This window comes from Strix aluco, chromosome 11, assembly GCF_031877795.1.
Source record: "Strix aluco isolate bStrAlu1 chromosome 11, bStrAlu1.hap1, whole genome shotgun sequence".
NCBI classification, from domain to species: domain Eukaryota; kingdom Metazoa; phylum Chordata; class Aves; order Strigiformes; family Strigidae; genus Strix; species Strix aluco.
The window spans coordinates 8,937,810-8,952,848 of record NC_133941.1 but is presented as its reverse complement, the minus strand read 5'-3'; the positions used below and the strand labels follow the sequence as shown (position 1 = coordinate 8,952,848).

The window sequence follows — 15,039 nt, the reverse complement described above, 5'->3', positions numbered from 1 at the left end:
ACCCCTCAGTCAGTTCAAAACGGGTGTGAGATGCGGATGTGTCTCATTTGCTGCTGCTTGGTCATCTGGGGTACCTAGAGCGGTCTCGCCCCCGTGGTCGGTGGGTTGGGGTGACCCGGGTTTGGGTGTTCCTGCGATGTGTTTCCAAGCCGTTAACGTGGGGGGACAGGAGGGATGTCCCACAGTGCTGGTGGATGCCCATGGTTCATAAGCAGAACAAGAGCGGGAAACATCTTCTCCCTGACTCCATAGATATGTTAACGTGAGGTCTCTTTGGTAGTTTTACAATATCATGAGGTCTGAGGCCAGTTCTGAGTGTTTTAAAGGTTTAATTATCCCACCTTTTTCCCTGAAGTGACACATGCTCTCAGGTCTGAGTGCCCATGAGAAGCCCCTGACGAGTGGTTACGTGTTACAGAACTGCACGTGCTAAAGACAGAAATATTAAAAACAAATACTCCTCCCCAAAATCTCACTGTCTGTATTTTTTTTATCTTCTTGCCTATGTGTATTCTAAGAAAAAATAAAACCCAGCTTTGCATTGTTAGTGTAGGCTTCTCAGCCAGATTGTACTACAGAGCACACTGATGTGTCTTCCCCTGAGGTATGGAAAGATCTATGTGTGCTAAGCAGGTGTTTTCGTTTGTTTAATTGGAGCTGAGTTTAGCACAATATTACAGATAAATGAATTACACATGTTCAGTAATTCATAGAAAGTGATCGTTGTTTTGCTTAGACACTTGTCTTCGCATCCAGGTTCGCAGAGATAGCGTGCTGGCAAACGTGGACAAATGTCTTTTAAAAGCAAAAAATGGTGTGTACATGAGGAGAGCCTGATGTCTGGTTGCTAAAACAGCAATAACTATTTTGTCTTTGTTTAAATCGTAGCATTTTAAATTTAAATAGTATCCTGTTTTGACAAACGATGAAACCACAGGTCTGAAAAAGGAACGCAGGAGGCCTGTGTCAATAGTCGGTGGCATCTCTGGGCAGGAAGCTTTGGGGTGATGCACGCTGGTGGTGACGGCCCCAGGGATGGAGAGACCCGGGTACCACCCGGAGGGCTCCAGAGCCACCAGTTGCACCCAGAGCAGCCAGTTGCATCCGCATTGTTTGGCAGGACAATGACTGGTTTGCTTCTACCAGTGTTTTTTATTTATTAGTAGTCACTTTTTCTCTCTCTTTTTTTTTTTTTTTTTACCGGGCTTCTTGGGCTCAAGCTGCCACCTCCCTTGCAGAGGGACTGCGGGGCACGAGTGCCTCCGGCCCCCCTGTCACCACTGACGGGTATCTCAGCAGCAGGATGGGACTCTTGGGTCCTACAGAGGCTCCCTGGCAGGAGCAGCACAGAAGATACGCTTGACCCCACTCTCCCCGACGAGGAGCACCTAACGAGAGCCCATAGGGCAGCTCGGAGGTGCTGCCTTTTAAAGGACGAGCAAAACCGGTCGCTTCTTACAGCTTCCCTCCTGGTTTTGAGTAGTCCCAGCCCTTGGCTAGCTTCCAAATGGATAATTACATTCAACTTACCCAAATTTCCTCTGCAGATTCAATTGTAAACTATTTTCTCGCTCTCTCCTGCCAGTGTTGTATATAACTGTGCTGTGCAGCGTTAAACAACTGTCACGCGCAGCTCCAGAGCCTGTTGAGTTTTAGGCACAGAAAGTAAAAGGTTGTATCAGAACTTGGGCTGAACTTTAGAGAAAGTATTGTTTGTGCCTTTTCAGTTCATGAAGTACTTTGGAGCAAGCTTTTGGATTAAAGGTGTGGTTGGTGTGTAAGTCACTGTTAGCAGACGGTGCCAATGCTTTAGGCTGATTGTGAGAAGTGACTCAGGGACACAAGATTCAGGGACGTCCTCTCTCATGGGTGTCCTTGCCTTCAAGCCTTCTGATAATTGAAATTAAGGCTGTTTAGCTGCATTCCTCATTCATCTAGGAATTTGTTAATGCATCACCTGTAGAGCTACTGTGTATATTCCTTCCCTTCCACTGGCAACGGCTTCCCACCAGCCTCATGCCAGATCACTCCCCTCCATGGGCTACAACAGAAGGGGCTTGTATGGCAAGAGCTACGTTGACAGAAAAAACAGCAGCCCTTACCCACACATGTGCCCGTAAAAAGGGTACCTAGCCTGCATCCTAGGATGTGATCCAGACAGTGGGGCTCGGTGCAGCAGCGTGTCCTTCTAAAGGAAGCCAAAGGCACGTGGGGAAGTGGTGTGTGATCTGGGAAGTGCTCCTGCATCCTCCAGGTTAAATGGAGCCACCACAGTAAATCACAGCTGAAAGTGAGTTGGAAGCTTTTAAAACTGTTGCTTGTTTGAGGCTTTTCCTGCTGCATGCGTCGGTATGGGATTGTTCTGCAGGAGGCTCCTGGGAATTAATGTGTGTCCAAACCCGGCAGCAATCTAGGAAGGTTTGTGGTGCTGTAATCTATAAACTTTTAATTATATATATCGCTGAGTAAATAGCTTGAAATCTCTTTAAACGCTTTGTTCATGAATGTATATTAAAAAGTGCCCATCCCACATGCACACACACACACACACACACACCCCCTTTTCCTTCCTTCCTTCCTCGTTTTACACCCACTTCCAGCAAGGCTTTGGCTCGTGGCATCCTTCCTTGTGCCGGGAGCCGTGGCCGGAGTTCCCCGCAGGACTGGCCTGGCCCGGGGCTCGGCTGGACCACCAAGCCCCTCCACTCTGATGTCCTCCCAGCATGTGTCCAGTGTCAGAGGACGGTGCAGAAGCTGTTGACTGTGTCTGGGTTTCTGACTTGAAGTGCAGCCCATTTGGGAGGCTGATTCTGCAGCTTCAAACACTTTAATGAGATGCAAATTGTTTGTGATGCTGCCTTATTAAATGTATTGTAATTTTAAAATCATTTGCTTGTTAATTGTATTTAAATAGCTGCCACTTAGACAAGCAGAAAGTTTCCAGAAAGATAAATTGTTTTCTCTTTTTACTATGTTTGAAAGCAGCCCTGATGACTGCTCTCGGCTGCTGTGATACAGCACTTTCCAAATGGAAGTGTGCCCTGGCCTCACTTGCCTCCTGCTCCTCACCCTCTCCCCCACAGAAGAAATACTCACTCTGTTACTTTTCTTCCATGAAACCGCAGTCCCTTAAGGTAATACAGCAGAGGGGCTTGGGAGGTGTAGAGTGAAGATAGCTTACTTTCCTCTCTGTTCAGCCAAGTCAGATCAGCGTAGGTCAGATTTTGGGGCGTGTGTGATGCGGATGCTGCCACCCCCATGCAGATGGGATTTGAAAGGATCCCAGAGATTTGGAGGATGCTTACATCTTTTGGGCCCTTTAAAATTCCCAGCCCATTTTTATGTCAAACCTATGTCTCTTGGGCCGCTGAGGCAAGGTTGCCCGTCCTCAGCACCTTCAAAGCTCTGTCTTCTGCACTTTGAACTAAATGGCAAAGTTTCTCTTGGCTCCGGCTGAGCAATATGAGGTCCCTATTGACCTCAGTGCAGCTTGGTTTAGAGCTGATTTTGATCCTACATCATTGCTAGCTTTGGCGTGGAGCAAGCTACACGGTATCATTTGTATTTTATTTGTATTTGAAATACCGTCCTGGAAAATGAAAAATAATATTTCCGTATCAGTTCATGTGTTCTTCTTGCATTGGCTGGAGGGCCCCACCCTGCCAGTGCTCCTGCCTCTTTGTTTTCCATCTACTCCATGTTCAGCACTGGACCCTCATGTCAATTCTGCCTTGTTTCCCCAGTGACGTTTCATATTCCCTTTGTTTTCTGTTTGCATCTTTGTTGTGTGGCAGGATCAGTAATAATAGTTAATAATTAGCAGCTCAATAGCACTCTTCACCTTCAAAGCAATTTTAGGCATTAAATCACTGCAGCTCTGCTGGCAATATTACAATATTGACTTGTTACTTCACCAGTGTCACAGAGGCAGCAAAAGCTGCATTTTTATGGAGGCCAAAATGGGGTCATTTTTTTTAGAGTACAAAATTGGCAAAAAATAAAATTTTCTCCTAGGCTGACACTTTGTTTGCCAAATTTCAGCATAGAGCCAATTCTTAAGGCTGAGTAATAAACACCTGAAAAGTTCTGGTTTATAATGGCAGTGCTGAAAAGCCATTAAATGAATGGCTCCGCTATAACACAAGAAAACCCTCTTAAACTGTCGAAAAACCTGTAAAAGCTGGATGGAGGCTTAGCAAACACCAGCTTTGCCTTTGAGCCTGGAGCTGAGAGATGCAAAGTGAACCTGTGGGGACTGGTAGGGTAGATCATTAGGGGTGTCCCTTCTCTATGATGGGGAAATGGTCCTTTCCCGGGTGTGTGGTGGAGCTAGGTGAGCATCCCATCCCAGGTGACCCATCCTGGGTCTCTCAAGCCATAGGAAGAGCAAAGGCAAGGAAAAGCAATGGGGTCAGAGCTCCAGGGGAGCAGAGAGCAGAATTTGGGACAACAGGGAAAGCCTGGCGCAAAGGAGGGATCAAGGAGTGCAAGGCAGCAGAGGGGGTTTGGAAGGAAACGGTGAGAGAGCGGCACGTCAAGACGCGGGGCCAGGAGCCTGTGCAGCGGCAGGGATGGCGCTGCAGGGCACACGCATGGTCCACAGCAAGCTGGAAGCAGACATGGCCAGCAAGGTGGGAAGAAGCCCTGTTTGGCTCGTTTTCTCCTGGGCCCAAAGGGCGTATCTCTGCACAGATTTTTGAGGAAGTGAGGGGCAGCTCCGCTTCCTTCTGCCTGCGACCCATGGCCCACTGGCACACGTGGATGCAAATGCCACATCCCAGACGAGCTCCGTACGTGCAGATGGCCAAGAACAAGGTATCAAAACCCACATCCCTGAGGGATCACGCAGCCCATGGCCAGCTCGGACCCTCTCCCCTTCCTGGCATAGGGTCTGCTGGCAGAGGGTGCCGCTGGGAAGCCGAGCTGTACGAGTAGTGTAGTAAAATAGCAAATTGACCAGTAAAAGAAATCAGTAAATGAAGGGAACAGCTATTAATGTGCCAAGCCAAGATGTATAATTATACCCTAGGACTTTTCCAAACTAATACATGTTAAAGGTGTAAACCTATTAAAGGAGAGATTTTTCTGTACAGGGAACTTATGTAGATAGAAGGATTTACACTGTATTTTATTCTTGTATTATAAGGTATAAGGAACATTTGAGCAAATCCAGTCATTCCTATTATTACAATATCATACGTTTTTCATACCGTTTTATGTGGTTCTTCAAAAACTTTGGCACTAATTCTCTTTATATTGTTAGGAATTTTCTTTAAAAACAGAATTCTTTTTCTCAAATAGTTAATTAGATTTTGAACTTCAAATACAGTACTTATTTTTTTTTCCTCCCAAGAATAGGGGTGTTAGATCCATTGTGCTGGCCAAATTACAGTTTGGATAGTTACATTCTCTCTGCTTAATCACCCTGCAGTTTCATTCGACTGAAGGATTTGGTGCCTCAGGTGTCCTGAATTCCTCCAGAGCTCTGTATGGCAAAGTTGCAGCCACCATCCACCCAGAAGTGGCTGCATTTAACAGCAGAGAATTGTCGTCTCCTTCCAGAGCATATATAACACTTTCACTCGCAGAGATGGATTTTTGTAGTATTCTTCTGTTGTTACACTTTGCAAGAGAGTTTGTGCTTTTCCGACCCAGGCAGCCGTGCCCAAAATCTTCAGGCACATCTGAGGGATTTCTCTTGCTGCAGGAAGGCAAATTTGTTTTAAGGGGCCCCAGACAAATCCCTTTTTTCACTTGTTCACCCTTTGCCATGATGGTGCAGCGAAGGAGAGGGTCCTGGCTGCCCCACCACGTCCCCTCCTGGCTCAGAGACCTGCTACCTCTCAGCATCATCTTTTTTCTTGTGGCTCGGGGGGGGGGAGAAGAGGATTGGGATAAGCAACAGCAGGATTTGGGTAGGAAACATCCGTGGGTCATAACCCTTGCTTGCAGACAGGAGCCCCCTTTGCCTGGGGAGGGGAGGACCCTGTCCTTGAATTCAGTTCGGGCCCCGTTTATTTGGGAAGAAGTGATGGATAGCAGCATTGCGCTGTGAAGGGCCGGAGTGGAAGTACAAAGGAAAACCCCAAAGCACACAGTGAGCCCTGCTTAGTGCTGCACAAAGGACTCTGAGCCGGTTGGATGACCCCAAGGGATCTGAGAGCAAAGTCCTGTGGTTGGGGTGTTTGCTTAGCCTGTACGGCTGGCTGTTTCTCGTCCATGTGAAACCAGACGTGCACCATCAAAATGACTGACATGGCCAAAGGCCAGGGGATGTCTGTGCCGAAGCTGGGTCTCCTTCTGCCCTGCAGCGTGCCACTGGCTTCCCCTCCCGTCCCCCATCCTGCCGGGCTGGGTGAGGGGATGCTCCTGACCCAGAGACAGTGAGGAGGAGGAGAAGCACCCTATGTGCATCACAGGGTGGTGGTGATGAGGAGGCCTCCCTCGCCATGCCCTGCTTTCAAAAAAAGCTTTCTGTCTGTATAGAGGGGAACCTGGGATGGTAGCTTTTAGTAGCTCCTCTTGGTAGTTCAGCACTGCCTTGCAGCAAGCATACCTTGCAAGTCCGGTATGGCAACCAGAGCTCGTCTCGGAGGGCTCCTCTGTGTCCTCCTGCCTGCAGTAAGTCTTCTTGGCTTTAGCATTGTTTGCCAGCTTTGCAAATTGCACTGTTCTGCTGCTTTTTGGCATTTTGGAGGTGCATTTGCTTCCTGGAGCCGTGGTGCCACCCGTTCGCTCTAGCAGGAGCGGAGATCCCGGTGCCGCTTTCAGTCTCCTTCCCCATGTAGCATCAGCAGTGCCGCAGCTTCTCCGTGTGTTCGTGTCTAACCATGAGGGCTGGTGCCTCATCACCTCTTTAGGAAATAATTCAAATTGTTGTGTTGTATGTACCAAGTTAGGTGTTTTCCTTTATAAAGGAAAGATGAGCAAAAGCTCTTCCCATGGCTGCCTTCTTTAAAAAAATTAAAAGTAGCTTTTGAATGTTGGAGGAGAACTTGGAACTATGAGCCAGCTAAATATACTGGATCATGAAACCTTGGGGACTATTGAAATGAGAACAGTGGCCCATTACTGCTAAGAAGGTGTTTTATTGAAAATATGCCGACATGCATTCCCAACAGAGTGAGTAAAAAACGGTGAGGTGCCCAGCGGTGTTAACAGGTTATTCTCACAGTTGAACCAGAATATATAGTTTGGCAATCCTAGGCTGCACACAAGTAAGCAGCGTAACGAACTGATAGGTGTTTTTACATAAAAGGGCCCATATTTAATCCGATTAATTTTAATTTAAATCTGTGGTGATACATGTGTGAGTGTAGGGGTGTGGGTATATAAGTTGCTGTGGAAGTAGGCATGGGTTTTTAGAAGGGGATTCTTTGCCGTGAGGCAAAGCATTAAGCCTCCTGAAGATAGAAGCAGATTACCAGGAGAGGGCAGTGCGTCTAACACTATATTTCACACCAGCTGTACCTGCACCAGCCCCAGACCGGGGTGATCCCCCTCGAAATGCAAAGCTGGGGGCACTGGGGCTGCTCCAGCCTGCAGCACCCACCTGCCTGCCCAGAGGCAGTGAGCAGGAGATGGTCTGTCTGGGGTGGCCAGGAGTTCACTGGTTAATACTTAACAGGCAAAAATGTGTTTGATTGACGTTTGTTTTGTTGATGTTTCATTCTGTGGTTTTTTTTTCTTACCATGGCAACTTTAACATCATGACAAAACACCTACTTTTTCTCTCGGAGCCATCGCTGTTGTCATGCCCAGTAGGTTATTTTGGTAGACAGGGGTTGTTCTTTTCAAGTGGAGGTGTTGCCGTCTCCTACCAGATACCACCTCCAGTTTTTCCTGTCCTAAGAAGCTTTTCTCTGTGTGAACACTGTGTTTCAACCCATGGCAAAAAAAATGGAGTTTTAATGGAAACTGCAGCATTTCCTCTACTGTACGTGACATAAATGCTATCTCACATAATTAAGGAAAGTAACCGAGAACAGTTAGTGGTGATTACCTTTCAATATATTGTGTACTTTGGGGCAGAAAAATAAATTATGAATAATGCCCAAGCATACTTGGAACAATTTGCACACTGTGCTGTGAGTGATGCAGACCTGCTGGTAGAAGAGTGTGCTAATAAATTTTACTTTGTGGCGGAAACAAGAGATTACAGTTTATTAGGAAAGGAGATGGCAATTTATTAAGATCAATCAAATATGAATGCAGAGCAAAAATGTTGCCATATTTATTTATTTATTTATCTGGAAGCATGGGGGGGTGCAATTATATAAAATTTGTTGTTTACCTGTGATGTTTGATTCATTATTAATATTTTTATGTTTAGAGGGAACCATAATTTTGCTGAAATGTCTTCCATAACTCCTGCACAATCATATTCATAACTCACCTGAATGTTGACACATCCTGCTGTGTATATATAAATTAACTAGTAACACTGGCATTATAAAATGATGCATTAAATGAAGATGTGAATGGTAATTTAAAGCATGCCATGAAGTGAAATTTAAACCATTGTACGACACTGAGGGGATTTAAAGAGCCTCTTCATGCAGAATTTGCAGGGGCAATAAGGAAAATGACAGTTTCACATCAAAAAAAGAAGAGCAACAGGGACACAAGCGTTAGTGAAATGTTAATTGCTTTGGTGTTCTGTTTTGGTAGACACCATCAGCCTAAAAATCACTTTTCTGCCTGAAGATATTTTACCATGAGGGCATTAGCTGAGATTATTAAAAATGACCAAAAAAAATGTTTACTTTGTCCGTTTTCTCAGCACTTTGTGGGTAGTAAGTTTCACTGTTTCCTGTTTAGTCAGTTGTTTTCCCCATTTGTTTTCGTAGGTCTTTCAAACAGCAACAAGGGAAAATGAAGCATTCTCAAAACAGGAAAATGTGATTTAACCCCACAAAAATGGGCCTGGGGATCCAGGAGTGGGAACAGTATCCGAGATGGCTTTTTCCCTCAGAACTGCAAACAGCAGCTTGCTTTTAAACTGGCCCATGGCTCTAGCCCGTGTGCCGAGCAGCGTAAATTGGCAGTCGCCTTTGCCAGGTTTGGCAAGCGGGCGGGCGGCTCTTCCGTGCCGCAGCAGCACCGGCACCAAAGGTCACCTGAATTACTCCCAAATTTGTCCTTGGGGAGTGGGGCGCAGGATTTGGCCCACCATCTGCTGCCAAAGAGCCAAGTGGGACCTATTAGGCCCTGCCTGCCCAGGGGAACATCCTGAGGACAAGAACAGATTAATTGCTGTCTTAGATAAAATTGCCTCATATTGGGACTAGACATAAAATTTCCTAATTTGGGGCAGGTTAACTCTGGTTAGAGGAGGTTGCACTATGTGGATGTCTTGTCTTTTCTTTATTTCTCCCCTGCCCTGCAGGCCGCTGAGGCTTTTCAATAGGCAAGTTCATGGCTTCTGCATGGATGGGTACCTGCAGAAGTCTGTGAATAAAGTGGACGTGTAAAATAACGGCATAGCAAAAGCATATATTCCACTGTATTCATCTTCATCGTAATTCATAATCTGTTCCTCTCACTTGGACCTTAGAGCCTGGTATCCAGTGATTATTTTCTTTCACCTAGGCGTTGATACCACCGTTTAATACAGATCAGATCTCATGGGCACGCAGTGCCAAATAGCCACCTAGTCTGCCACATTCATTCCCACTTACTTTTCATTTACTACTTTATGTGTTCTGTTTTGAACATCCCTGTCTGATTGTCTCTCTCTGTGATAACTCTCCGTAATGGAATGGAATTAAAGTGGGAGTTTATGGTTCTTCATGGTCTTTTAAAATATTTTGCTGGCTTAGAAATGCATTATATTTCATGGTGACCTTACTTAACAAGTGCTGCCATCTCTGTTACTAAGGGAATAGACTCAAGTTTTTAGCCCCCAGCAGATGTTGGCTGAGCTTGCAGGTATGAAGCTTTTACATGAAAGGGTATAAAACGCTTTAAAAATACGGCTTGCAGGTTCTGTGGCCAGTGCCCTGTGCTTAGACAGCACCTTTCATTTTCGAAGTGTTTTGCAAATATTGGTCTACAGAAGATCCTGAAATGAGTAGCATTGTCCCCTTTTTGCAGATGAGGAGATGGAGATGTTGAGGCCGTTGACTGCCTTTGAAGTGGTGGGCACGCAGGCAACTCCAGAGCCAGCCCAGAAATGTTGCAAACTGAGCTCTCACAGAGGCATCCTCCGCGTGATAGCTATCTAAAAAACAAAAAAAAACCCACCAAAATTTCTAGGTGACTTGCCCAAGGCTGGGGAGAACTGTCAGTGCCAGAGCCAGCGCTATGCTTCTGCTTTGCCTGTAGCTCACAGCCTTGTGCTTGCATTGTGCTTGCATTGCCACGTTATGCTTTTTCTTTGCCCCTGGAAGGAAGAGAAACACCTTGAACAAAGTGCTAGACTTCATAGAGTCCCCTTTTTTTTTTTTTTTTTTTACAAATACAGTAAATCAGAGCTTGGTCCAGAGGCATGTGATCAGCTGGCAATCAGGGCAGGGGGAGGGCACCCATCTTTCCTTGAGCTGTGTGTACCTGGATAAGGCCATGTTGGAAAATAAGAATTGAAGATGTGACTTTATAGAATTGAGGGTTGCATGTGGGTAAGAAGTTTGTGCTGAAGAAGACAAGATTGATGAGAAGATTTCCAAACTGGGGTCTGTGGAACATCCTGTGACTGGTCTGCAGAGACTGCCCGGGCATGCAGCCCCCTCCTTTCGGCCGCAGAGTTAGTTGGGTTAAATTTGCAGAGCTGTTTCCTAGAGATGCTCCTTCGCTGCCAGTGCAGTTGGGGATGCTGCCACAGCAATGCTCTTAGGGAATGCAGTGGGGAGGAGGAGGAGGTATGCAAGAGAAACCGTTGAAAAGTTTTAGGTCTGTGTATTCTGTACTATATTCCCCAAAGCAATCCAAGTTCCTTGAGATGACTTTGAAGTCCAGGACAAGAAGGATCCTCTTAAACACAGGCGATAATTCTTACTAGCTCATTGCATGTGTTACCGGTTTATATTATTGTTGAGCATCCAGTGTGTTGGAGTGTGTGCATATTTATTTGCTTGACTTTGCATACATATAATACTTACAAATACCGGCTGTTCCCATGCCCTTTATGTGCTGACCTGCTCGGTGCGTGTGTGCCCCTTTAAGAGGCAGGCGCTTTCTGATTCATGTAGGCTGTTTCTGGCAGATTTAGGGTCTTGCAAAAGATGCCCTTAGTCCCTTATTAAATATTCATAAGAGGGTGGGGTCACATTTTTGTGACCTGAAAAAAATCCCATTAATAAATTTGTTATCTGACGCGAAAACACTTTAGGGTGGAAAGCAATCCGTATCGCATCCCATTTAACGTCAGATCACAAGTTGTCAGTAAATTGGGTCCTTTGTCTTTGCTTCTTGTGAGGTTCTTTAGCAGCATAACTAATAGGGCTATTGTCTATCAGCCCTCGACTCCTGCAAATAAAGTACAGTTCTGCCTGCGAACGGTGTCAGGGCGGCTTCTGTCTTTCCAGTTACTTGCATGTAAAGCAACTATCTGCATCAGTTTTGTCTTCAGAAACTATGTGAAAATGTAAAAAAAATAAAATTGAAATAGGAGGAGAGATTTTACCAAGTATTACTACCCGAGATGAAGTGGGTAGGAGAAAATAGGTTACCGGGACTGTGGCAGTGCCTGGGTTGGAGACGGCATGCTGACAGGGTTTTGTGTGTGTATTGAAGTCTGGGGGGGCCACAGAAGTGTTTCTTCGAGCTCACCCCCGTGAGAGTTTGAGGAACCTTGTTCTGTGTGACATGAAACCGCCCGTTACAGAGGCACCGCAGACCCAAACACCACGTTTTGCTTCCATCGAACTCGAGGGCTCGGCTGCCTTAAAAACAGGTAGCCACAGCTCCTGCGGGTCAGGTGCTGGCATGGGCTGTGTGGGGGTGTTTGGGCATCCCAGGGTGTGTGTGGGCATCCTGGGGTGTGTGTGAGCCATCCTGGGGTGTGTGTGGGCATCCTGGGGGTGTGTGAGCATCCTGGGGGTTTTGAGCATCCCACCGCAGTGTCGAGACTGGATGACATTCCCATTCGCAGGCCAGGCACACTACTCTGGTTTGGCACAAACTCCCATTAGAGGCTTCTTGTGGTTAGTTTTTTTAAATTATTATTATTTTCTGATACTGAAATCCTGAGCTTCCAGGGGCAGAACTGTCGGGAAGGGCGGGACGAGAACTCAGAGCCACTTTTCACGGGAGAAGAGAAAGTTGCTGTGGGAGAAGGAGAGGGAAGATGCTCCTTCGGTGCTGTGCGGCTACCGGCAGCCTTGGGCTGCCGGCCACGTCCCCCCGCTGCTGGCACCCACTCCCCGCAAAACAGATTTATTGCGGGGGGCGGGGGGGGGTGGTGTGTGTGTTAAACAGTTTCTGGGCGGGAGCGCGGCCAGCAGGTCAGAGGGCGCGGAGGCAGCGCGGTGCCCTCCGCGGGAGGAGGAGGAGGAGAAGGAGAAGGAGAAAGGGGGGGGGGGGGGGAGGGCCGGGCCCGCGGGGCGCCCCGTTCCGGGGCGGGGTGTGCGCGGCGGCGCAGGGCGGGGCCGCGCGGGTGGCGGCGCGCCGCGGCAGCCCGCGAGCAGCGCGCCCCGCCACTCCGCCCGCACCCGCGGAGGCTCCGCACCGCACCGCGCCGCTCCGCCAGCCCGCTCCATGGCCCGGCGCGCCGCCCGCCGCCCGCCGCCGCCCAGGTGGGTGCCAGGGGGGGTGTAGAGGGGTGTGTGTGGGGTGGGGGGGGGCAGGCCCGCTCCCAAAGTGGCGGAAAGAGCCCAAACGATGTTTCATCTTGCGCCGTCGTGACTCCTCGTGTGCGGGTCGGAGTTTCCGCGCTGTCTCCTTCCGCGGGAGGTGGAGGGGGGGCAAGGGGGGGGGGAGTGTGCAGGCGCCTGCGAGCTTGGCAACTTGCTGAAGGTTTTACAACAACAACCAAAAAAAAAAAAAGTGATTTGGGTTCGGTTTTGCGCCTTGCCCGCCTTTTGTTCCGACAGTTGGGGCGCGCGGAGCCGGGCGGGCGGTTTTCACCTCAGGGCTGTAGTTGTGGAGAGGAGCGAGGAAAGAGGGAAAGTGCCCAGAGCCGGGTAAAATACTTTTTTGGTCAGGTTTAAATGTCAGGAGCCGGGATTGCGGGATGGATTCGCCAGTCCATTTACCGAGGGGGAAATTAGGGGAGGGAGCTTTGTTTTTGACACTGAGTAGCGTTACGAAGCCCAGTGAAATAAATGTAACGGGATCTACGTGTAGCCGAGTGAAGTGTCAACCCCGCGAGCCAGTGTTTCAGTGCAAATGAGATGGTTTTTGGAGGGTGGTGGTGGTGGTGGGGAGGAGGGAACCCTTAGGAAGTGGGTGGTAAGTTTAGAGCAAAGTGCATATACACTCTTCCTCTTTGGAATTAACTCCTTCAAAGCCAGCTTCTTGTACAAAACACTGAGGGTTTCGACTTGCCCTTGCACTGGGGGTAGGGAAAAGCCACCCCATAACGCGACACAAGTCGTCTCGGTGCATGTGCCGGCGTTTGAAGCGCTACCATTTCATATTTTTAAATAAAAACAAGTTTGGTGGCAGGAAATGTGAATCATTCGGGGTGACTAAGATCTGTTTATGAAAACGAAATGGTTGGATTTATTCTTGCAGTGAGTGTTGAATTGCTAACTACAATAAATCACTAAAGTTTATTTCTAATAAAAAGTGACTTCCACAGGCTAGTTTGCCTTTTTATAAATAAACTGAAATGTTAAAATCTTTTTCATTTGGAGCAAAGCTTATTTTCATGCCTGATGCTCCCGGGCCCGATCCTGGAATGACTCGTGCGTGTGCAGTAGCTATAATAGGAGCAGGGTCTCTCCCTCTCTGTCCCCCCGAAGCAGCACTCTGTCTGCTAAATTAGCACGTGCCGGATCAGGCCCCTCATAAGTCTGTTTATTGTGCAGAGCTTTCAGGCATCTTACACATCTCTACATCAAGTTAAAAAGCAATTCTGTTTGCTTCTAGCTCTTTTAAAAGTCACAGCTGAAATACGTGTTTATATGTGAATATGTCATTAGAGCGTGCTTCTGTCTGCTTAAGAAATGGCTTTTGTTGATTGTGTATTTATTGCAGTAGCAGCCTAGGAAGTCTCTAAAAGCAGGCACTCTTCTCACAGCCGGCGGAAAATCTGCTGTCAGAGGGCTTTCAGTGATCTCCCGTGACTACTTCCAAAAAATTTCATTGATAAGGCTGCAGAGATGAAACCCAAATCCTGCCTAAACAGAGTAGCTGCCTTGGCCTAGACTGTGATAGAGCTGAACTGCAAACTGATTGGTCTGACACTTTATAATCAAAGTTGATTTATTGTTCATTAGTAGTGCATTAGCCCTTTCAGGCAAGACAGTTATTTGTGTAGTGGCCTGTCAAACAAAAGACCGCTAGCACCTGTCAGTTCTAAACCATAAGATAAGCAAGCAGATATTAAGATAATGCAAATAGAAATACGCTGGAATGAGGTAAAGTTCTAGCAATTTCCCTGTAAGAAATACTGTTTTATTTGACGTGCTCACGTTTAGCGTATATAGAGGGATTGGACCGTAGGGCGAAGGGGTTCCCCTACCCCAGGACCATTAGGAGGAGAAGGCGTTAGCGAGGAGCGGGGCGTGCGTGGCGTGTGGTGTCGGAGCACCGCCGAGGTGAGGAGGCAGCTGGGGCAGATAATGAATTGGGGAAAGCCAGTCGCTGATAGGGAAGATGTGAATGCTATTTTGTAGCCTTAATTTAATTTTGCTTGATTTTGGTTTTAGCATGAGAGCAAGATTGAGGCACTTTGCATGTTTTGTCCCCGACTCCTTCCTCCTCTTCCCAATGGACAGATGTCATGAAATGATGCTCTTACTGGCAGGGGTTAATTATATGAAAACTTGATGACATCACGGCAGAGCTGTGAGAATGTCAAAATACATCTGCTGCCATATTCAGACATATTGCTCTCCCTCCTCTCCCCCTATATCAGCTCCCCTCCCCTTCTCA

At 47.4% G+C, this 15,039-nt stretch overlaps 1 protein-coding gene across 18 annotated transcripts in view; it reads left to right on the top strand.

The window, feature by feature from the left end:
* The window catches only part of FOXP1 (forkhead box P1), a 390,108-nt gene that overhangs the window by 289,948 nt on the left and 85,121 nt on the right, over positions 1-15,039 (top strand). Inside the window, exon 1 of one of the 18 annotated variants that reach the window (XM_074836034.1) lies at positions 12,628-12,734. The exons of the other annotated variants lie outside the window; for them this stretch is intronic. The gene's annotated coding sequence lies outside the window, so the exon portion shown is untranslated. Of the gene's footprint in view, positions 1-12,627; positions 12,735-15,039 lie in introns of those variants that run through there. 18 annotated transcript variants of the gene reach the window in all.